The sequence below is a fragment of the Bombina bombina genome, chromosome 6 (assembly GCF_027579735.1).
Source record: "Bombina bombina isolate aBomBom1 chromosome 6, aBomBom1.pri, whole genome shotgun sequence".
Lineage (NCBI taxonomy): Eukaryota > Metazoa > Chordata > Amphibia > Anura > Bombinatoridae > Bombina > Bombina bombina.
The window spans coordinates 1,116,550,819-1,116,567,163 of record NC_069504.1 but is presented as its reverse complement, the minus strand read 5'-3'; positions in this window follow the sequence as shown (position 1 = coordinate 1,116,567,163).

The window sequence follows — 16,345 nt, the reverse complement described above, 5'->3', positions numbered from 1 at the left end:
GTCCCTGTAAAGGAAAATGGTAGCACATCTCTAATTTATCTTTCAACAATAGATTAATGGAAATAAATGAACCATAACTGATTTCTACACAATTAGGGAACCTTACTACTAAGATTGATAAGACACAGAATAGACTGGACACAGTAATGAAGGATTAAAACAAATTACACTGAGGATTACTAGTGTGGAACAAAGAATATCAGACACTGAAAAACAGCAACAAATGGCTGCAAAAAAAACACCCACATTAATAGAAGAGAATAAAACCCTGAGTACCAATGTTTAGAGAGAATTAGAGGACTCATCTAAACACAGCAATTTAAGAGTGGTCTAGAAACAAGTGTATCTTAAAGGGACATGAAATCCCAAATTTTTCTTTCGTGATTTAGAAAGAGCATACACTTTTAAACAACTTTCTCATTTACTTCTATTATCTAATTTGCTTCATTTTCTTTATATTATTTGCTGAAAAGCATATCTAGATATGCTCAGTAGATGCTGATTGGTGGCTACACATAGATGTCTCGTGTGATTGGCTCACCCATGTGCATTGCTATTTCTTAAACAAAGTATATCTAAAGAATGTTACAAATTAGATAATAGAAGCAAATTGGAATGTTATTTAAAATTGTATTCTCTACCTGATTCATGAAAGAAAATTTTGGGGTTTAGTGTCCCTTTAATTATTGGGACTGCAACTGAACATCAGGGGCGCGATCCGATATAGATCGCAGTTTGCGGCGCAAGCGAGGGAACCGGCGTCGCCCGCAGTTTCAGCTCGCAACTCGAGCTATCCTATATAAGTCGCCGTCAGATGCTAACGTGCCGTAAGTCTGAAAAACCAGCGATGTCCAGAAATCTGCGCAAGTACAAATTTCTGGCGTCGCCAGTGACTTGCAGCACGTTAGAAACTGCCGGCGCCTATAAAACCTGACTAAAGTCTAAAACACCCGCACTGTCTAACACGCCTCCCTAAGATAGCCCGACAAGTCTAACACGCCTCCCTAACAAAGTCCGACACGTCTAACCCTCTATCCACTATCCCCCCTCACTATCCTAACAATAAAAAAGCTATTAACCCCTAAACCGCCGCTCCCGTACCCCGCCGCCAGCTATATTATATCTATAACCCCCTAAAGTGAGCCCCTAACACCGCCGCCATCTATATTAAAATTATTAACCCCTAATGTAAGCCCCTTACACCGCCGCCATCTCTATTAAAATGATTAACCCCTAATTGAATCTACCTACCCCGCCGCCAGCTATATTATCTATATTAACCCTAAGTATATTATAGTTAATATAGGTATTACATTATATATATTAACTATATTAACTCTATCTAACCCTAACACCCCTAACTAAATTTATATTAAATTAATCTAATTCATTTATAAACTAAAATATTCCTATTTAAATCTAAATACTTACCTATAAAATAAACCCTAAGATAGCTACAATATAATTAATAATTACATTGTAGCTATGTTAGGGTTAATATTTATTTTACAGGTAAATTGTTAATTATTTTAACTAGGTATAATAGCTATTAAATAGTTATTAACTATTTAATATCTACCTAGTTAAAATAATTACCCAATTACCTGTAAAATAAATCCTAACCTAAGTTACAAATACACCTACACTATCAATAAATTAAATAAACTACAAACATCTATCTAAAAATACAATTAAATTAACTAAACTAAATTACAAAAAAAAAACAAACACTAAATTACAAAAAATAAAAAAAGATTACAAGATTTTTAAGCTAATTACACCTATTCTAAGCCCCCTAATAAAATAATAAACCCCCAAAATAAAAAAAATTCCCTGCCCTATTCTAAATTAAACAAATTTCAAAGCTCTTTACCTTACCAGCCCTTAAAAGGGCCTTTTGTGGGGCATGCCCCAAAGAATTCAGCTCTTTTGCATACAAATACAATACCCCCCCATTACAACCCACCACCCACATACCCCTATTCTAAAACCACCCAAACCCCCCTTAAAAAAGCCTAACACTACCCCCCTGAAGATCTCCCTACCTTGTCTTCACCACACCGGGCCGAACTCCTGATCCGATCCGGGCGATGTCTTCCTCCAAGCGGCAAAGAAGAATTCTTCCTCCGGCGATGTCTTCCTCCAAGCGGCAAAGAAGAATTCTTCCTCCGGCGACGTCTTCCTCCAAGCGGCAGCAAAGTCTTCATTCTTCCGGCGGCATCTTCAATCTTCTTTCTTCGCTCCGCCACCGCGGAGCATCCATCCCGGCCGACTACTGAACTACGAATGAGGTACCTTTAAATGACGTCATCCAAGATGGCGTCCGCCGAATTCCGATTGGCTGATAGGATTCTATCAGCCAATCGGAATTAAGTTAAAAAAATCTCATTGGCTGATTGAATCAGCCAATCAGATTCAAGTTCAATCCGATTGGCTGATCCAATCAGCCAATCAGATTGAGCTGGCATTCTATTGGCTGTTCTGATCAGCCAATTATTTTACAGGTAAATTGTTAATTATTTTAACTAGGTATAATAGCTATTAAATAGTTATTAACTATTTAATATCTACCTAGTTAAAATAATTACCCAATTACCTGTAAAATAAATCCTAACCTAAGTTACAAATACACCTACACTATCAATAAATTAAATAAACTACAAACATCTATCTAAAAATACAATTAAATTAACTAAACTAAATTACAAAAAAAAACAAACACTAAATTACGAAAAATAAAAAAAAAATTGCTAGATTTTTAAGCTAATTACACCTATTCTAAGCCCCCTAATAAAATAATAAACCCCCAAAATAAAAAAAATTCCCTGCCCTATTCTAAATTAAACAAATTTCAAAGCTCTTTACCTTACCAGCCCTTAAAAGGGCCTTTTGTGGGGCATGCCCCAAAGAATTCAGCTCTTTTGCATACAAATACAATACCCCCCCCATTACAACCCACCACCCACATACCCCTATTCTAAAACCACCCAAACCCCCCTTAAAAAAGCCTAACACTACCCCCCTGAAGATCTCCCTACCTTGTCTTCACCACACCGGGCCGAACTCCTGATCCGATCCGGGCGATGTCTTCCTCCAAGCGGCAAAGAAGAATTCTTCCTCCGGCGATGTCTTCCTCCAAGCGGCAAAGAAGAATTCTTCCTCCGGCAACGTCTTCCTCCAAGCGGCAGCAAAGTTTTCATTCTTCCGGCGGCATCTTCAATCTTCTTTCTTCGCTCCGCCGCCGCGGAGCATCCATCCCGGCCGACTACTGAACTACGAATGAGGTACCTTTAAATGACGTCATCCAAGATGGCGTCCGCCGAATTCCGATTGGCTGATAGGATTCTATCAGCCAATCGGAATTAAGTTAAAAAAATCTGATTGGCTGATTGAATCAGCCAATCAGATTCAAGTTCAATCCGATTGGCTGATCCAATCAGCCAATCAGATTGAGCTCGCATTCTATTGGCTGTTCTGATCAGCCAATAGAATGCGAGCTCAATCTGATTGGCTGATTGGATCAGCCAATCGGATTGAACTTGAATCTGATTGGCTGATTCAATCAGCCAATCAGATTTTTCTAACTTAATTCCGATTGGCTGATAGAATCCTATCAGCCAATCGGAATTTGGCGGACGCCATCTTGGATGACGTCATTTAAAGGTACCTCATTCGTAGTTCAGTAGTCGGCCGGGATGGATGCTCCGCGGTGGCGGAGCGAAGAAAGAAGATTGAAGATGCCGCCGGAAGAATGAAGACTTTGCTGCCGCTTGGAGGAAGACGTCGCCGGAGGAAGAATTCTTCTTTGCCACTTGGAGGAAGACATCGCCGGAGGAAGAATTCTTCTTTGCCGCTTGGAGGAAGACATCGCCCGGATCGGATCAGGAGTTCGGCCCGGTGTGGTGAAGACAAGGTAGGGAGATCTTCAGGGGGGTAGTGTTAGGCTTTTTTAAGGGGGGTTTGGGTGGTTTTAGAATAGGGGTATGTGGGTGGTGGGTTGTAATGGGGGGGGGGGGGTATTGTATTTTTATGCAAAAGAGCTGAATTCTTTGGGGCATGCCCCACAAAAGGCCCTTTTAAGGGCTGGTAAGGTAAAGAGCTTTGAAATTTGTTTAATTTAGAATAGGGCAGGGAATTTTTTTTATTTTGGGGGTTTATTATTTTATTAGGGGGCTTAGAATAGGTGTAATTAGCTTAAAAATCTTGTAATTTTTTTTATTTTTTGTAATTTAGTGTTTGTTTTTTTTTGTAATTTAGTTTAGTTAATTTAATTGTATTTTTAGATAGATGTTTGTAGTTTATTTAATTTATTGATAGTGTAGGTGTATTTGTAACTTAGGTTAGGATTTATTTTACAGGTAATTGGGTAATTATTTTAACTAGGTAGATATTAAATAGTTAATAACTATTTATTAGCTATTATACCTAGTTAAAATAATTAACAATTTACCTGTAAAATAAATATTAACCCTAACATAGCTACAATGTAATTATTAATTATATTGTAGCTATCTTAGGGTTTATTTTATAGGTAAGTATTTAGATTTAAATAGGAATATTTTAGTTTATAAATGAATTAGATTAATTTAATATAAATTTAGTTAGGGGTGTTAGGGTTAGATAGAGTTAATATAGTTAATATAAATACTATAGTAACTATATTAACTATATTAACCCTAATATAATTAGGGTTAATATAGTTAATATATATAATGTAATACCTATATTAACTATAATATACTTAGGGTTAATATAGATAATATAGCTGGCGGCGGGGTAGGTAGATTAAATAAGGGGTTAATCATTTTAATAGAGATGGCGGCGGTGTAAGTGGCTTACATTAGGGGTTAATAATATTAATATAGCTGGCGGCGGTATAGGGGGATTAGATTAGGGGTTAATAATTTTTATATAGGTGGCGGCGGTGTAAGGGGTCAGATTAGGGGATAGATAAGGTAGATGACAGCGGTGTAAGGGGTTCTAATTAGGGGATAGATAAGGTAGATGGCGGCAGTTTTAGGGGCTCACAGTAGGGGGTTAGTTTATGTAGATGGCGGCGGGGTCCGGGAGCGGCGGTTTAGGGGTTAATAACTTTATTAGGGATTTCGGGGGGGGATCGCGGTTGACAGGTAGATAGACATTGCGCATGCGTTAGGTGTTAGGTTTATTTAGCAGCCAGTTTAGGGAGTTACGGGGCTCCAATAGTCAGCGTAAGGCTTCTTACGGCTGCTTTTTGTGGCGAGGTGAAAATGGAGTAAGATTTCTCCATTTTCGCCACGTAAGTCCTTACGCTGCATATTGGATACCAAACTGCGCTGGTTTGGTATACCTGCCTATAGCCCAAAAAACTACGGGCGACGGCAGAAATATACGCACGTAACTTCTAGGTTACGCCGTATATGTGATACCAAACCAGCGTAAATATTGGCGTCGCCGGCTTTTGCGGGCGACGATTTATATCGGATCGACCCCCTGGTTTTATGTAGTAAGAGCTCACAGAACAATTATGGAAATTTCAATACCCTACAGAACGCTACATATAGTCTTCTTTCAGGACAATTCTGAGGAAACTCCTAAAAGGAGGAATTTGCTTTCATCTGTATGTAACGCTGGTGAGAGACAAAAAGCAGATTTATCCTGCTAGACGTAAGATAAAAAATACATGTACATTGTTAGTTTTTAATACTCCATAGGATACTTTTTTGTTTTTGGAACATGAAAAAAAGACTTTTAAATGTATATACAGGTAGCCCTCAGTTTACGCCTGGGTTAGGTTCCAGAAGTAATGGTTGTAAATCGAAACTGTTGTAAATTGAAACCCAGTTTATAATGTAAGTCAATGGGAAGTAAGGGAGTTAGGTTCCAGGCCCCTCTCAAAATTGTCATAAGTAACACCTAATACATTATTTTTAAAGCTTGGAAAGGGACACTTTAAATGCTAAACAGCATTATAAACCTAATAAAATAGATTGTATCATCATCAAACTAAGTTTAATGAACAAAAACATTTGCTAACAGCACCTAATAAAATTATTACACTAACACAGACTGTATCATCATCAATCTAAGTTTAATGAACAAAAACATTTGCTAAACAGCACCTAATAACATAATTACACAACAGGCTGTATCATCATCAAACTAAGTTTAATGAACAAAAACGTTTTTTACTTGCCTTTTTCTGCAAACAGTTCTCTGCATTGAGTCTGCAGCTAAGGGAAGTGGCTGCTAGATCTTGTTCCTTTGAAAGCTGATCCATTGATCAGGTCTGGCTTGCTTGGCTTGGCATCTCTTTGCTGCAACACAAGCGGACAGCTCCACCTACTGGCTATTTTAATGAAGCTTCTCAATGCTTTTCAATAGCAGTCAATGCTTTTCAATAGCAGTCACATGACTGAAAAGAAGGGCGTTATTCTGAAACGGCGCAAATTGAACCATCGTAAACCGAGGGCCACCTGTAATGTCATTTATTTTCACTTATCTTGTTTTACATTTTTAATAGGAGAGATACACTGAGTGATGATTCAGTTTTTTTAATTATTTATTTTTATAAATACGAGCAAACCTGCAGCCAATAGTTAAGAAGCAGTGGTCATCAGACCTGTATGCCAGGTCTTACCTGGCAGATTAAAATCACCCTGGACAAGTCTGACCAGGGTGATTGACAGCCCCTGCTCACACGCAATTGGCACAGCAGGAAAAAGCAGCTTGTCGCTCCACTTGCCCACTGATAATTATTTTTAGGAGTGAGAGAGACTATGATAACAATACTACATATATATGGATTAAGAGTAGTGTTTTGCTAAAAAGAACAATTTTAACAGTAATACCTATAGTGACACTAACCCGTTTAACTTTATTGTCATAATTCACTGGACTATCAAACAACTTTCCGAACAGCCTTGTTTGTGTCTTTGGCTTTACATGTTTAAAACATATTGGGCTGGATTATAATATTGCGCAAAATATTGCTTCTGCGAAAGCGATATTTGTGCTCCATTAAGTAATACCAGCACACGCAAATGAGTGCTGGTATTACAAGTGAGGTGCAATGCGAATGCGACCTCGAGTTCGCATTACACTGAAGCTTAGTGCTCATGAGAGCCGTGAGACACTGCATAAGAACTAGCGCAGCGAAGGGGATAAGCCATGCAGGGATGAGCAGCAGATTTTAAATATATATATATATATATATATATATATAAGATTATATACATACTGTATATATTTATATGTTAATATGTGTATATACACATATTAACACATAAATATATATGTATATAAGCATATACATATAAATTTACACTTTGCTGCCATTGCAGCGCTACTTAGCCCCTTTGCTGCGTGAGGTTCCTAATATGTATCTCACAGCAGGAGAACGAGGCTCCCATAGAAGCCTATAGAAACTCGCTCATGCTTCCCAGCAATGGGAACGCTAGCTCGCATTCACATTGCTGTCAACTTTTAATACCAGCTCACATTAGCGTGCACTGGTATTACTGAGTTGATATATATATATATATATATATATATATATATATATATATATATATATATATTTATATATATATATATATATATACAGGGAGTGCAGAATTATTAGGCAAATGAGTATTTTGACCACATCATCCTCTTTATGCATGTTGTCTTACTCCAAGCTGTATAGGCTCGAAAGCCTACTACCAATTAAGCATATTAGGTGATGTGCATCTCTGTAATGAGAAGGGGTGTGGTCTAATGACATCAACACCCTATATCAGGTGTGCATAATTATTAGGCAACTTCCTTTCCTTTGGCAAAATGTGTCAAAAGAAGGACTTGGCAGGCTCAGAAAAGTCAAAAACAGTGAGATATCCTGCAGAGGGATGCAGCACTCTTAAAATTGCAAAGCTTCTGAAGCGTGATCATCGAACAATCAAGCGTTTCATTCAAAATAGTCAACAGGGTCGCAAGAAGCGTGTGGAAAAACCAAGGCGCAAAATAACTGCCCATGAACTGAGAAAAGTCAAGCGTGCAGCTGCCAAGATGCCACTTGCCACCAGTTTGGCCATATTTCAGAGCTGCAACATCACTGGAGTGCCCAAAAGCACAAGGTGTGCAATACTCAGAGACATGGCCAAGGTAAGAAAGGCTGAAAGACGACCAACACTGAACAAGACACACAAGCTGAAACGTCAAGACTGGGCCAAGAAATATCTCAAGACTGATTTTTCTAAGGTTTTATGGACTGATGAAATGAGAGTGAGTCTTGATGGGCCAGATGGATGGGCCCGTGGCTGGATTGGTAAAGGGCAGAGAGCTCCAGTCCGACTCAGACGCCAGCAAGGTGGAGGTGGAGTACTGGTTTGGGCTGGTATCATCAAAGATGAGCTTGTGGGGCCTTTTCGGGTTGAGGATGGAGTCAAGCTCAACTCCCAGTCCTACTGCCAGTTTCTGGAAGACACCTTCTTCAAGCAGTGGTACAGGAAGAAGTCTGCATCCTTCAAGAAAAACATGATTTTCATGCAGGACAATGCTCCATCACACGCGTCCAAGTACTCCACAGCGTGGCTGGCAAAAAAGGGTATAAAAGAAGAAAATCTAATGACATGGCCTCCTTGTTCACCTGATCTGAACCCCATTGAGAACCTGTGGTCCATCATCAAATGTGAGATTTACAAGGAGGGAAAACAGTACACCTCTCTGAACAGTGTCTGGGAGGCCATATACAGGGAGTGCAGAATTATTAGGCAAGTTGTATTTTTGAGGATTAATTTTATTATTGAACAACAACCATGTTCTCAATGAACCCAAAAAACTCATTAATATCAAAGCTGAATATTTTTGGAAGTAGTTTTTAGTTTGTTTTTAGTTTTAGCTATTTTAGGGGGATATCTGTGTGTGCAGGTGACTATTACTGTGCATAATTATTAGGCAACTTAACAAAAAACAAATATATACCCATTTCAATTATTTATTTTTACCAGTGAAACCAATATAACATCTCAACATTCACAAATATACATTTCTGACATTCAAAAACAAAACAAAAACAAATCAGTGACCAATATAGCCACCTTTCTTTGCAAGGACACTCAAAAGCCTGCCATCCATGGATTCTGTCAGTGTTTTGATCTGTTCACCATCAACATTGCGTGCAGCAGCAACCACAGCCTCCCAGACACTGTTCAGAGAGGTGTACTGTTTTCCCTCCTTGTAAATCTCACATTTGATGATGGACCACAGGTTCTCAATGGGGTTCAGATCAGGTGAACAAGGAGGTCATGTCATTAGATTTTCTTCTTTTATACCCTTTCTTGCCAGTGACGCTGTGGAGTACTTGGACGCGTGTGATGGAGCATTGTCCTGCATGAAAATCATGTTTTTCTTGAAGGATGCAGACTTCTTCCTGTACCACTGCTTGAAGAAGGTGTCTTCCAGAAACTGGCAGTAGGACTGGGAGTTGAGCTTGACTCCATCCTCAACCTGAAAAGGCCCCACAAGCTCATCTTTGATGATACCAGCCCAAACCAGTACTCCACCTCCACCTTGCTGGCATCTGAGTCGGACTGGAGCTCTCTGCCCTTTACCAATCCAGCCACGGGCCCATCCATCTGGCCCATCAAGACTCACTCTCATTTCATCAGTCCATAAAACCTTAGAAAAATCAGTCTTGAGATATTTCTTGGCCCAGTCTTGACGTTTCAGCTTGTGTGTCTTGTTCAGTGTTGGTCGTCTTTCAGCCTTTCTTACCTTGGCCATGTCTCTGAGTATTGCACACCTTGTGCTTTTGGGCACTCCAGTGATGTTGCAGCTCTGAAATATGGCCAAACTGGTGGCAAGTGGCATCTTGGCAGCTGCACGCTTGACTTTTCTCAGTTCATGGGCAGTTATTTTGTGCCTTGGTTTTTCCACACGCTTCTTGCGACCCTGTTGACTATTTTGAATGAAACGCTTGATTGTTCGATGATCACGCTTCAGAAGCTTTGCAGTTTTAAGAGTGCTGCATTCCTCTGCAAGATATCTCACTATTTTTGACTTTTCTGAGCCTGTCAAGTCCTTCTTTTGACCCATTTTGCCAAAGGAAAGGAAGTTGCCTAATAATTATGCACACCTGATATAGGGTGTTGATGTCATTAGACCACACCCCTTCTCATTACAGAGATGCACATCACCTAATATGCTTAATTGGTAGTAGGCTTTCGAGCCTATACAGCTTGGAGTAAGACAACATGCATAAAGAGGATGATGTGGTCAAAATACTCATTTGCCTAAAAATTCCGCACTCCCTGTATATATGTGTGTGTGTGTGTGTGTTATGTCAGAAATCTTTTGCAAACTTTTTTTGTTCTAAACAATGTTGTCTTTCATATCTCTGTGTTTATTTATACCACTATATGTATATAGTGTAAATTTATTATTATTCTGAGCAGGAATAATTGCTAATATAACATGTAATCAGAGTATCATGTGCATCTATTTGCAATCAAGGGATAGTTTAAGAGCTGGGCCAGTTTTCTCTCTGTACCTGTGTAACCCCTCCTGATTGCAATCTAGTTTTAAATACCACCCCTTCCCAGGTGTTATAAAATGGGCTGGCATATAAGATGACATTTCTTACTGAAAAAGAAATTCAAAAGAAGGAATAAATACACTGAAAGTAGCATGACAGTAAAGAGGTGATTTTAATTTCTGCTGTATCTGAATCATGACAGTTTAATGTTAGGTGGGCTAACCCTTTGAGCTATCAGCTTAAAGGGACAGTAAACACCAGAATTTTTGTTGTTTAAAAAGGTAGATAATCGCTTTATTATCTATTCCCCAATTTTGCATAACCAACACAGTTATATTAATATACTTTTTACTTCTGTGATTACCTTGTATCTATGCCTCTGCAAACTGCCCCCTTATTTCAGTTCTTTTGACAGACTTGCATTTTTAGCCAATCAGTGCTGGCTCCTAGGAGCTTCACGTGCCTGAGCTGAATGTTATCTATATGAAACACACGAACTAACGCCCTCTAGTGGTGAAAAACTGTCAAAATACTTTTAAATTAGAGGCAGTCTTCAAGGTCTAAGAAATTAGCACATGAACCTCCTAAATTTAGCTTTCAACTAAGAATACCAAGAGAACAAAGCAAAATTGGTAATAAAAGTAAATTGGAAAGTTGTTTAAAATTACATGCGCTATTTAAATCATGAAAGATTTTTTTTTACTTTACTGTCCCTTTAAGATTATATTGAATCAAACATCAATTTGAATTTTAAAATACTTGTCTAAAATATTACACTGTGTGTCCTAATGTCAGCATCAATGTTTATCTTTAATTCTAATTTCACATATACATACTTTCAAAGTATAATACACAATGTAACAAATGGAACTTACAAGTTCTGATGAGTGATCAATGACACAAGTATCGAGCAATTTGATTCGTTAGTTATAGTTTAAAAATGTATATTTGAATCAGATTGGCTGATGTCATAAATCATGTGATTATGCATATTCTAATAAAAGGTAGTTGAAAAATTCACTAGTGTGTGGGTTGTTTAGGAGTTTGCGTCATAATGGTGCTAAAAGTGTTGAGTCAAAATTGGTGCGAACTGGAGAGTGGGACTTGTATTACATGGCTTAAACATGGTGCACATAGATTTTTGACAAAAAATAAAAAGGAAGTTAGCTATATTAAGTTGTATATTTATTTCATTTTTTTCTCTATATCTATTAGTGCGACAAGTTTGGGGCAAAACTTTTCGACAAATTTGTAGAAATAATATTGTCCCCTTGCTTTGTAATGAGAGACAAATTTGTAGCATAATCCATAAGTAGCAATTAATTTTTCATTTGTATCCCTATATCTACTAGTGAACTAAATGTTGAGCAATAATATTGTTTGATTTAGAAAGGATATACAATTTAAATAGAGTTTCTAATTTACTTTTATTATGTAATATACTAGACATGTGCAATTCAGTTCGGTTCGATTTGGAAATTCGGAAAATTCGGCAAATTGGGAGATTCGGATCGAACCGAATTTCCGAATTAAAATACTGCCAAATTCAAAGAATAATTCCGAATTAGTTCGGATTTATTCGGTAAATTCGGATGGACATGGATTACACTAGTATTGTACAGTATATTAGGTTATATCACTCTGCTATGGGTTACACCTAATATACAGTACATAATACTAGTCTAATACACAGCACACATACCGAAATTCCGAATTTCCGAACCGATCCGAATCGAACCGAATCCAGCCGAATTTTTTCAAATCCGAATGAATCCGAAACGAATTCATTTGAAGTTTTCCGAATTCGAATCGATCCGAAACGAAATTCGAAAACCTCCGAATCGATCCGAACCGGGCCGAATTTTTCGATCATGCACATATCTATAATATACTTAATTCTCTTGCAGCATCGAACATAAGCTTTCTGTGTTTTCAGATTCCCATTGAGTTCTATGGCATCCGCTACCACAAGGTACGCCACCTCGGAATACACGCAAGCTTTAACTATATATTTGAACCATATAAACTTTAACTATATATTTGAACCATATATTTGCTGGGATAAGAATTAAAGTAATGAATGAGTATAGAACTATTGGGAGTTGTAAAAATTTTTCTGCTAACTCAAATTGAATACATTTTGCAGAATGTTGTTGCTGTATACACCTCATAGGCAGATATATCACAAACTCCCACTGTACCCTCACATATCACTGCTATTGTTATGGTCTGTATAATGTGTGACTAATGGGGGTCTAGTTAAGTCCCACTGTACCCTGACATATCCCTGCTATTGTTATGGTCTGTATAATGTGTGACTAATGGGGGTCTAGTTAAGTACCCCTGTACCCTCACATATCACAGCTACTGTTATGGTCTGTATAATGTGTGACTAATGGGGGTCTAGTTAAGTACACCTGTACCCTCACATATCACTGCTATTGTTATGGTCTGTATAATGTGTGACTAATGGGGGTCTAGTTAAGTACCCCTGTACCCTCACATATCACAGCTACTGTTATGGTCTGTATAATGTGTGACTAATGGGGGTCTAGTTAAGTACCCCTGTACCCTCACATATCACAGCTACTGTTTTGGTCTGTATAATGTGTGACTAATGGGGGTCTAGTTAAGTACCACTGTACCCTCACATATCACTGCTATTGTTATGGTCTGTATAATGTGTGACTAATGGGGGTCTAGTTAAGTCCCCCTGTACCCTCAGATATCACTGCTATTGTTATGGTCTGTATAATGAGTGACTAATGAGGGTCTAGTTAAGTACCCCTGTACCCTCACATATCACTGCTATTGTTATGGTCTGTATAATGTGTGACTAATGGGGGTCTAGTTAAGTACCACTGTACCCTCACATATCACAGTTATTGTTATGGTCTGTATAATGTGTGACTAATGGGGGTCTAGTTAAGTACCCCTGTACCCTCACATATCACTGCTATTGTTATGGTCTGTATAATGTGTGACTAATGGGGGATTAGTTAAGTCCCACTGTACCCTCACATATCACCGCTATTGTTATGGTCTGTATAATGTGTGACTAATGGGGGTCTAGTTAAATCCCACTGTACCCTCACATATCACCGCTATTGTTATGGTCTGTATAATGTGTGACTAATGGGGGTCTAGTTAAGTCCCACTGTACCCTCTCATATCACTGCTATTGTTATGGTCTGTATAATGTGTGACTAATGGGGGTCTAGTTAAGTACCCCTGTACCCTCACATATCACTGCTATTGTTATGGTCTGTATAATGTGTGACTAATGGGGGTCTAGTTATGTCCCACTGTACCCTCACATATCACTGTTATTGTTATGGTCTGTATAATGAGTGACTAATAGGGGTCTAGTTATGTCCTACTGTACCCTCACATATCACTGTTATTGTTATGGTCTGTATAATGAGTGACTAATTGGGGTCTAGTTAAGTACCCCTGTACCCTCACATATCACAGCTATTGTTATGGTCTGTATAATGTGTGACTAATGGGGGTCTAGTTAAGTCCCACTGTACCCTCACATATCACTGTTATTGTTATGGTCTGTATAATGCGTGACTAATGGGGGTCTAGTTAAGTACCACTGTACCCTCACATATCACTGTTATTGTTATGGTCTCTATAATGTGTGACTAATGGGGGTCTAGTAATGTCCCACTGTACCCTCACATATCACTGCTATTGTTATGGTCTGTATAATGTGTGACTAATGGGGGTCTAGTTATGTCCCACTGTACCCTCACATATCACTGCTATTGTTATGGTCTGTATAATGCGTGACTAATGAGGTCTAGTTAAGTCCCACTGTACCCTCATATATCACTGTTATTGTTATGGTCTGTATAATGCGTGACTAATGGGGGTCTAGTTATGTCCCACTGTACCCTCACATATCACTGCTATTGTTATGGTCTGTATAATGCGTGACTAATGAGGTCTAGTTAAGTCCCACTGTACCCTCATATATCACTGTTATTGTTATGGTCTGTATAATGCGTGACTAATGGGGGTCTAGTTAAGTACTGACAACGTGAAGTGAACCGCAACCTTGACAAATTATGCTGAACCGGAAACCCCTGAATAATTGAAGGGGAAGGTGCACCTGTTCACCTGGAGTGCCGTAGCCAGTGGCGGTGGATCAAACCGCAAATGAATGCTCAAAAGGAAAAAATAGGCAGGCACTACTTCAATCCGTGAAATGTAAAAACATATGTGATGCTTTATTGAAGTTCCAAGTAAAAACAACAACACATGCAGACAGGCAGTAAGGAGACTAAAAGTCTAACATGTTTCGCGCCTCCAGGTGCGCTTACTCATAGACTGACGTCTATGTCTATACTCTAACTCTTTATAGGCCCAGGAGGCAACAAATATTATCCCCCTCAGGTCCAAAAAGAGAAAAAAATAGAGTAAAAACAATATCCAATGTGACACTTTCCATTAATTGCTAGATAATTTAAGAAAACATGCACAGAAATAGACATCCTAAAACATGGCTCAATACTTATATAAGTTTGAATTTAAAGTTAGAATTAACAGTGCAAAAACAACATTCTACGGAATTTAACGAAATTTTTACAAAATTTATCATGATAAAAAGAACATACTATTGGTTGATATGTCAGTATTTTCAAAAATTTCAAAAGAGCATACATGATATAGTGTAATCAGGCATAACCCTCTAAAGTATGCTGCAGCAAATAAAGCTAGACACATGTATTTGAACTAGGGTAAAACCAAACATTGGTTTGATTGACATAGTATCAAATTCATAGTGCACATATATAGTATATAGTATAGTATAGTATACTGTGTATAGTATTTAAAACATGATAATAATGCAGATATTAATGCTATGTATCAATGAAAAAGTTTATATCGCACTCGCGATTCATACCATAAGGTAGACGTGTGCATAATTTTAGGATCCAATAGAGTTCCTTTTTCTCTAGGATTTTATCCCTATTGCCACCTCTAGGTGGCACATGAGCAATGTCTATAATTTGAAAAGATAGACTAGCTTTATTAGTTAAATGAGTATTGTTAAAATGATCTGCTACTGTGGAATCCTTGCTATAATTTTTTACATCTCTAACGTGCTCATTATAACATGTTCTTACAGTACGGGTAGTTCTACCCACGTACTGTAAAGAACAAAGATTACAGGTTAGGAGATATATGACAAATTTTGCACTACAGTTAGCATAAAAATCAATGGGGTAAGTTTTCTTGTTGAATTGACATAAGAAAAAATCCTGCTGAAGGATATTAGGACATGCTAAGCAACTTCTTGTTCCACATTTGAAACTACCTTTTTTATTTAACCAGGTAGTGGGTTGAAGTGTGCTATCAGATTTTACCAAACTAGGTAATGTTTGTGCCAAAGTTTTAGACTTTTTTGGCACAAATTTGCACCTATTGATAAATGGCTGTAATATTTCATCAGGCTTGAGTAAATTGAGATGTTTTTTTATTATTTTAACCACTTGTTGGTATTGTTGACTGAAGGGTGTAGAAAATACTATGGCCTCATCAAAATCAGTATCTAAATGCTTCGATTTAACATTAGTATTAGCACCTAAATGTTTAACTGTATTTCTCACATTCTCCAATTTTTTAGGTTTATATCCCCTTAGAGCCAATCTATCTCTTAAATCAGCAGATTGTTCCTCAGAAATTTCATCAGACTTAGTATTACGTCTAATCCTCAAAAACTGGGATTTAGGAATAGATTCTATTAGATGCTGTGGATGCTGTGACTGTGCATGCAAAATTGTATTGCCTGCAGTATGCTTTCTATATGTTCTAGTAGTAATAGAATTGTCATTTGCTAAG